The sequence below is a fragment of the Tenrec ecaudatus genome, chromosome 5 (genome assembly GCF_050624435.1).
Source record: "Tenrec ecaudatus isolate mTenEca1 chromosome 5, mTenEca1.hap1, whole genome shotgun sequence".
Taxonomy (NCBI): Eukaryota; Metazoa; Chordata; class Mammalia; order Afrosoricida; family Tenrecidae; genus Tenrec; species Tenrec ecaudatus.
Window position 1 is genome coordinate 154,201,278 of NC_134534.1, and position 7,477 is coordinate 154,208,754.

A 7,477-nucleotide genomic window follows, 5' to 3' on the forward strand; every position below is an offset into this window, starting at 1 on the left:
ATTAGCAATATATAATATATATAATTATTAGAAATCTGGTTTTGTCTCTCCAGAGAACCCTGTCTAACACAGGTGGAGTCTAGCCTGTCAATCAGATCATAGCCAATGAGACCTCTGTGTGGGCATGGCTTTCTCCTGAGAATTACGGGAAATCTGGTTTTTCCTTCCTGGAGACAGGGGAGACTCTGCTCACTTCCTGCGTGACATCCCTGAGAAGCCACATGGACCTACACTGATTCAGCTGTGGGTGCTGGAGCAGCGACATGGAGACCCCTGCCAGTGCTGAGATGCTTTTAACGCTACTGGATCCAAAGACTTTCTACCCACTGGCCTGTGATTGTCCTGCATTCAGCATCATTGCATGTGTTTTGTGAGACTGAAGAGAATTTTATAGATTGGTATTGGACTGATGGATTTGATCTGGAATGGGCTGGGATGTTTTCTTAATATTCAATTGCTTTTGTATATAAGCCTCTTTCTTATATCCATATGAGTTTATATGAATTTGTTTCTCTAGTTTATCCAGACTAACACAATTTTAATGCTGCATAAGAGATGTTTAAACAAAAAAGAGAATCCCTTCTTCCTGCCTGCCTGCCTCCATTAGCATTCCAAGTTTTTACAATCATAATTATCCCTATTAACAATTACTCAAAGGAAATCACTTAATCTTGTCAGCATCTTCCTCAACCCTCTCTTACCCAGAACCACCAGGAAAAGAGGAAGCAAACCCACTCCATATAAGCCCGACCAATTGGAGGGAAATACAAAGACCAAGTGTAGAAAAACTTTATCAAGTCGATCACTGCTCCATAGTGGTCTGGACCTGAATTTTGGTGTTTCCAATATCCTCCCATGTGTGTGAATGCTAGGCCTTGAATAAGGAAGATGGAATAAGAATTGACGACTCTGGATTATGTGACGGTAAAGAATAGTGAATATGCCATGGACTTCCAGAACAAAAAACATATTTGTCTTATAGGAGGTAGAGTCAGAATGCTCCTTAGAAATGAGGATGGCAAGACGGTGTCTCAAATACTTTGTACAGATGGGGGAAAAAAAGGAAACAAAAGGAGTTTAAGGAATTCAAGGTTATAACTTGACAAAAGAGATAGAGTTTGCACTTGAATTCAGGAGGCCTGGCTTTAGGGGCTGTATTTCTACACATAACATACTTTGCTAAACAAAAATCACAGACTGCAACAGTTCACTGCACACCTGGTGATGGTGCATGTAATCTATCATGAGGCATCAGTGTCTACAAAGGGTATCATGCTTGGTAAAATAGAAGGTCAGTAAAAGTAGATGAGCACATTAACAGTCAACAACTGACTCAAACCTGGGAGCACCATGAGAGTGGCCCAGGACTGCACATTGTTTCACTTGGTTGTACATAGGATCATATTGATGAGGCACTGACTTGATGGCTCCTAACAACAATAATCTGCAAAAAGGTATACTCATAGACAGTGTACACACCTAAGGTTTAATTAATTTAAACCAGTAAGGTCACTCTGAACTCTCCATTAAAAGAGAAAAACAAACCAGAGAACTCATTGTAAACTACAATATCTGGCAAACTATATTTTTTAATTATATCACCCTTGACCTGGAGTTAGCATACAAAGAAAGGAAGAGCTTATCTTTTTTCCCTTATGATCATGTGTCTTTTTATTTTTTCCTCACCACCTGAAAGAGGATGAATTAAAGTGTTCATTTTGTTATTTATTAAGCAATGTGGAACTCACACTAGCTTTGAGTTTCCTGTAAGGGTTGAGTCTGTTCTTTACAGGTTTCCTGGAAAATACTTTGGAAAGGTCAACATCCATTTCATCTGTTCATGCACATGAAGGCCTTGGGTGATGGAAAAAGGCTAAACATGCTTAACTGCTAATGGGAAGGCTGAAGGTTCAAATTCATACAGTGACATCTTGAAAGGAAGACCAGGTAATCTATTTTCAAAAACTATTCACTGAAAACGGTGGCATCTGATTTCTCATCTAACGCAGATGGTTAATCCAGGAGTGGAAATAGTTTCCAGTGAAACCGGTGTCTTGCAGTAAATAATCAGCCATGTGTTGGGGTTGTTTTCTGCCCTTGGTGTATTTGTAAATGTGCAAGTCCAGGTTAACTAGAGAAACAAATTCATAAACACCCATATGTGTATAAGAGAGAGCTTTATATAAAAGAGCAATTGCATATTGAGAAGACATCCCAGCAGAGTACAGATCAAGTCCATAAATCCAATATTAGCTCATAAGTCTGATACCAGTCTATAAATTCCTCTTCAGACTCATGTAATACATGCAATGATGCCAAATGCAGGAATATCAGAAGCTAGGGTTGGATAATCTTGTGGATACAGTGATGATGGAAGCATCTCAGTGATGGCATTGGTCTTCATTTGGCTCCTCCAGCTCCAGGCTCTGGCTTCATCCGCATAGCTCCATGTGGCTTGTCAACAGGAATGCTAAAGCAGAAAGAGTTTGTCTCGCTTCCAGGGAGGAAGACAGGAATTGGCAGAATCCTCAGGAGAAGGTCATGCCCACACAGAGGCCTCATTGGCTGTGACCTGATTGGCAGGCTAGACTCCACACCTTCACTCAAGTAGACAGTAGATTATGTAACTGCCACAGCACACATGTAACCAAGGTCATCTGCTGATGAGGTTAAAGGGTGGCAGTGTAAATATATATGTACATTGTGAAAAGAAGCCGATGAATATGGCAAACCATTCGCTTTACCCCATTAGTTTCCAATAAGACACAGGAAGACTCGGCTTTATCTGGGAGCATTGTAAGTTTCTCTTACTGTATGTTCCGTCTGTCATATAATCTTAAGGTTCCTAGAAATGACATACATATACTCACTGGCTTCAACAATTCTATGGGGGATACGTTCACCTGTGATCAAGTCATCATAAGATACAATGTTGGTCATGTGAAAGCCATTATTTTTATTCATGGAAAGCAAATGATTATTAAATAATAACAACCAGTTCTTGGGAGAAGAGTGGTTTCTCCTTTCCCCAAATTACTCTATGGCACCTAGCAGCAATAACAAGTTACCCAGGGACAGGCAGGTTGTGGTTCAGGTCAGGTGCTATGTTCACGCCACTGCTGATCCCCTGGTTACCTCATGTTGCCTGAGGCTTTCTCTGCTGTGCTGCTGGGTCTCTGGGCCTTGACTTTCTAGGAGGAAGACAACCTGCCAAGAAGGTCTCACGCTTCGGCTGCTGCTCTCACCAGCTTCGGCTGCTGGTGACACCATGCTGCCTGCGCCCGGGAGGGCCTTTTGTCACCAGGCTGCTTAGGCCTTCACTGCCCAGGTGAAAAAACCTGAGCCCCTTGCACAGGACACATCCAAGTCCCCCCTGCTCTGCACGAGTAAGTGTTCCAGCTTTGAACCCACTCCATTAGCAAGACTCCTACCCAGAGCCATCTTGTTCGACTTGAACACTTCTACACAGGATCCTTCAATGCAACCCCGGAATGGGACATGCTTAAGCCCTATTAGAACATGTTGTAATAACTCTTTCTCTGTAGGCAAACCTGTGGGCCAGGCAGATTCACCTCTGCTGTCTCTCTCTGCTGTCTCTGTCTCATGCACTCTTTCTTCTGGGGCCTGGGTCTCAGCACCAGAACCCCATCCTTGATCTAAATGGCAAGTTCTACTTCACACTGTTCTTGAAAAGTAGTGGTGGAGGCTTAAAGGAGTACAGGGTTGTGGAGGCTGCCTGAGGCTCTGCGGAATTGGCTTTTATGCACAAGTCTTCAAAAAGTTGGTAGAAATGCTTTGTTGCTTTTAAATTCATGTTCTCATGAACTTTTATAGGCTGTGTTAGTTTGGGTAGATGAGAGAAACACAATTTATAAACACTCATATTTTATAAGAGAGAGTTGTATATAAGGGGTAAGTTTATATTAAGAAAGCATCTCAACCCAGTGCTGACCAAGCCCCTAAGTCCGACATTAGCCCATATGTTTGACACCGATCTACAAAGTCCTCCTCCATCTCACAAACCATACACAGTGATGCCGAATGCTGGAGGAACACCAAATCAATGAGCATGAAGTATCTCAGGACTGGCAGGGGTCTCCACTTGGCTTCTCCAGAACCCAAGGCTGCATCAGGGTAGGTCCATGTGGCTTCTCTTCAGGGATGTCTCACAGGAAGTGAGCCTTGCCAGCTGAAGCAGAGAACTGTCTAAGGCATCCCCACACTGGTCAGATTATCACAAAGCAAGAGACCAGAAAGGTGAGGCTCACCAAGCCATTTATCTCACCCCCCTTCAATTAATCCCACATGTGTTCATTGGTCAGGTTGGCACAATAAACCTTAACTATCCCATAAGCCTAACAGCACCCCCCAAAAATTAAAAATAAATAAACAAAAAAACCCAAAACCCACATCATAAAATCTATTCTGCCTCATAGAGACTCTACAGGAGAGTGTGGAACACTCCTTCCTGGCATTTCTAAAACACTATTTCATACAAAAGCAGACATGGCTGTCCAATGGAGCAGCAGGTATATTCAAACCACCCACCTTTTGGTTAGCAACTGAATACATAACCATTGTGCTACCAGGCCTCCATTATATCAGGAGCCTACTGGCCATCAATTTCAAGGCCTGGTCCTCCCACCAGCACCAGTAATTGAGGATTAATCTAATCCTCTTGGTACATTACAAATAATTTCATTTGAATGATAGTCACTAATCCTCCCTGTGGACTAAAAGTCACTGAATTTGAATATTCAGTGGAATGATCTTTTGCAAGATGGTGATCCAGCCAATAGTTTTGGGGAGCTCTAAGGTCCTGGCAGGAAAGGCAATATGAAAACAATTCACTACCCTACATCTGTTTGGGGTGAATATTTTCCTCTTCTTTGCATATTAAATAAACTTCAGATCTCTAATGGTGTCTTTCAGTAAATTGCATTCATTTGAGATCTTTTATAAAAAGTTGAATCTTAGGAGACACTGGATGATTTATAAGGACTTATTTTTAAGTGGTGTCTGTTAAAACAGAACTGCCTTTGGCAGCAAAATGTTGGATACCGAAGTGAATGGTTTAAATAAATGTTTTCATTGAAGTGACATGCAATTGAGAATGTTGTCACTTACACAACCTAACTTCACAATTTGCAGCTTCATAGGACAGTGCAACTGTCTTGGAAAAAACCAAGATGGCAGGAATGTGAAACAAACATTTAGGGAAAACAAAAGAAGATGCCAGGTTTACAGGGTTTTTCAACTACCAGTAAATGTTGTTGTTTAACTGTAAATTTGATCACTGGGGGGTTAACCTGGTTGTATTTCTGTTGATTTTCCAAACCGTCTCTTTCATATTTTTCTTCTTCAAAGGCCTTGTCACATCTTGCCCACCAATTGTGCTCATTTCAGAGCCAACTGCAGGTAATGAGATGCTGATTGGGGATTCTAGAATTCACTTGCCAATGATTATGTGTTATTTTAACAGGAGAATGACAATAATTTCCTGTAATGCCACTTGTTAAGGTAATTATGCTATAATTGCCTTATCAAGGTGTCATAGAGGAGAGGGGAGAAATTCCAAGATTTCACAGCTGCTGTCATGCTCCTTTAAGTGCTATCGTGAAACTGCATTGTCAGCCATCAGGGTGAATCCTTCCAATTGTTTTTAACCTGAACAGTGTGGTCCTGACCTGGGGAGCAGACCTTCACATAAGAAATCACAAGTGCTTTTTTCTTGGCCTTAGCATAAAAGTTACGTGATGAATTAAATGCACAAAATTATAAATAGATTTATGCCTGTTTCCATTGCAATGGAATCTGAAGAATTAATCGACAGGGATTTTGTTTTCAAAATAAGTGAGATTTTGGTCAGTGTAATAGCATACAGTAGAGGCCACGTGTGTGTAAAATCAATGAGTCAAAATCACGTGTTGCCCATTCAAAACGCTAATGCATGGTGATGTCCATACTTTGGAAGACAAGATAGCACATACTCTTGTTTCAGATTTATAGTTTCATAGTGAATATTAGCTATTTGTTAGATCACTTAAGACCCGATGACTTCATTCCAGTAATTAATAACAAAATATTTGGAAATATTGGACCTCATCTTAAATAAAATAATCCCAAATTTAGGAGATTCAAATATATTTTATATATATATATATATATATATACACATTGAGATAGTTAAGGTTTATTGTGCCAACCTGGCCGATAAACACATGTGGGATTAATTGAAGGGTGGAGCGATACATGGCACTGTGATCCTTGCCTTTCTAGTGTCTCAGGTCTCTTGCTTTGTGATGGTCGGACCAGGGTGCAGCTGACAAGGCTTACTTCCTGTGAGACATCCCTGAGGAGAAGCCACAGGGACCTACACTGATGCAACCGTGGGTGCTGGAGCATCCACGTGGAGACCCCCTGCCAGCACTGAGATGCTTACAATGCCACTGGATCCAAAGGCTTTCTACCCACTGGCCTGTGATCCCCCTGCATTCAGCATCATCGTGTATGTTTTGTGAGATTGAGGAGGACTTTGTAGATTGGAGTCAGACATATGGGCTAATGATGGACTTATGGGCTTGGACAGCACTGGTTTGGGATGCTTTTTTTTTTTTTTAATTAGATGGGAACAAACAGGATGTTGTGAGTCCTGCTCACAGGGAGATGCTAATCGCGTATCATGAGAGCTCCAATCATCACTTATCTCTGTTCTCCAAAAGGAGGAACAGGTAAGGATTAAGCTTACTGACGATTGGGATGCTTTCTTAATGTACATGTACCCCTTATGTAAAACTCTCTCTTATACATGTGAGTTTCTGTGGATTTGTTTCCCTAGTTTGCCCAGACTAACACATACATTAAGTTTACATTCCACAAACAAGGAAGCTTCGTAGGGCCATGGGAACTAGTCAACCCTTGATACTATTGCCTTTAAACTAAAAACAAAACCAAAGCAGAAATCTTCTTAAAACTGAACAATAAATTATCTGAACTTGAAAAAAAATGTCATCTTTGAGGATTGTACTCTTTTAAAACTATCCATATGGTATCCAATTGACAAGATAAATTCAAAAGGCTAGATAGTACATTGACTTAGCGGGCAATGAGCGTGTGTTGATGAAGGAGGAATAACTCAGATAGGTAGGAGGAGCGTAATTGTACAACATCAAAAATGCAATCAATGTCACCACACTACACACGTAGAAATGGTTGAATTGGCTTCTGTTGGGTTGCATACATTCTTGACAACAGCAAGAAAATAAAAATTTTAAAAGAAAACTAAACACAGAAGACCATACATTAGACCATGGCATGTGGAAAGGAGAAAGAAGGAAACAGAACAGGTACAGCAAGTGTTAGTGGGATCAAAGTGTGTTAGTATTTCTTAATTTGAGTGGCAGGTAAAGGAGGTACCTTTTCAGTACAGATTGGAGGTGACTACAGAAGTTAAAACTATGTGATAAGAGGGGGAAAG

The 7,477-nt window shown here is 41.0% G+C and overlaps 1 non-coding gene across 1 annotated transcript; it reads right to left on the minus strand.

The window, feature by feature from the left end:
- Positions 1–6,620: 6,620 nt before the first annotated feature.
- On the minus strand, positions 6,621–6,754 carry LOC142449580 (U8 small nucleolar RNA). Its single transcript, XR_012784718.1, has one exon. It is a non-coding gene; the product is annotated as a U8 small nucleolar RNA (small nucleolar RNA).
- Positions 6,755–7,477: the final 723 nt, after the last annotated feature.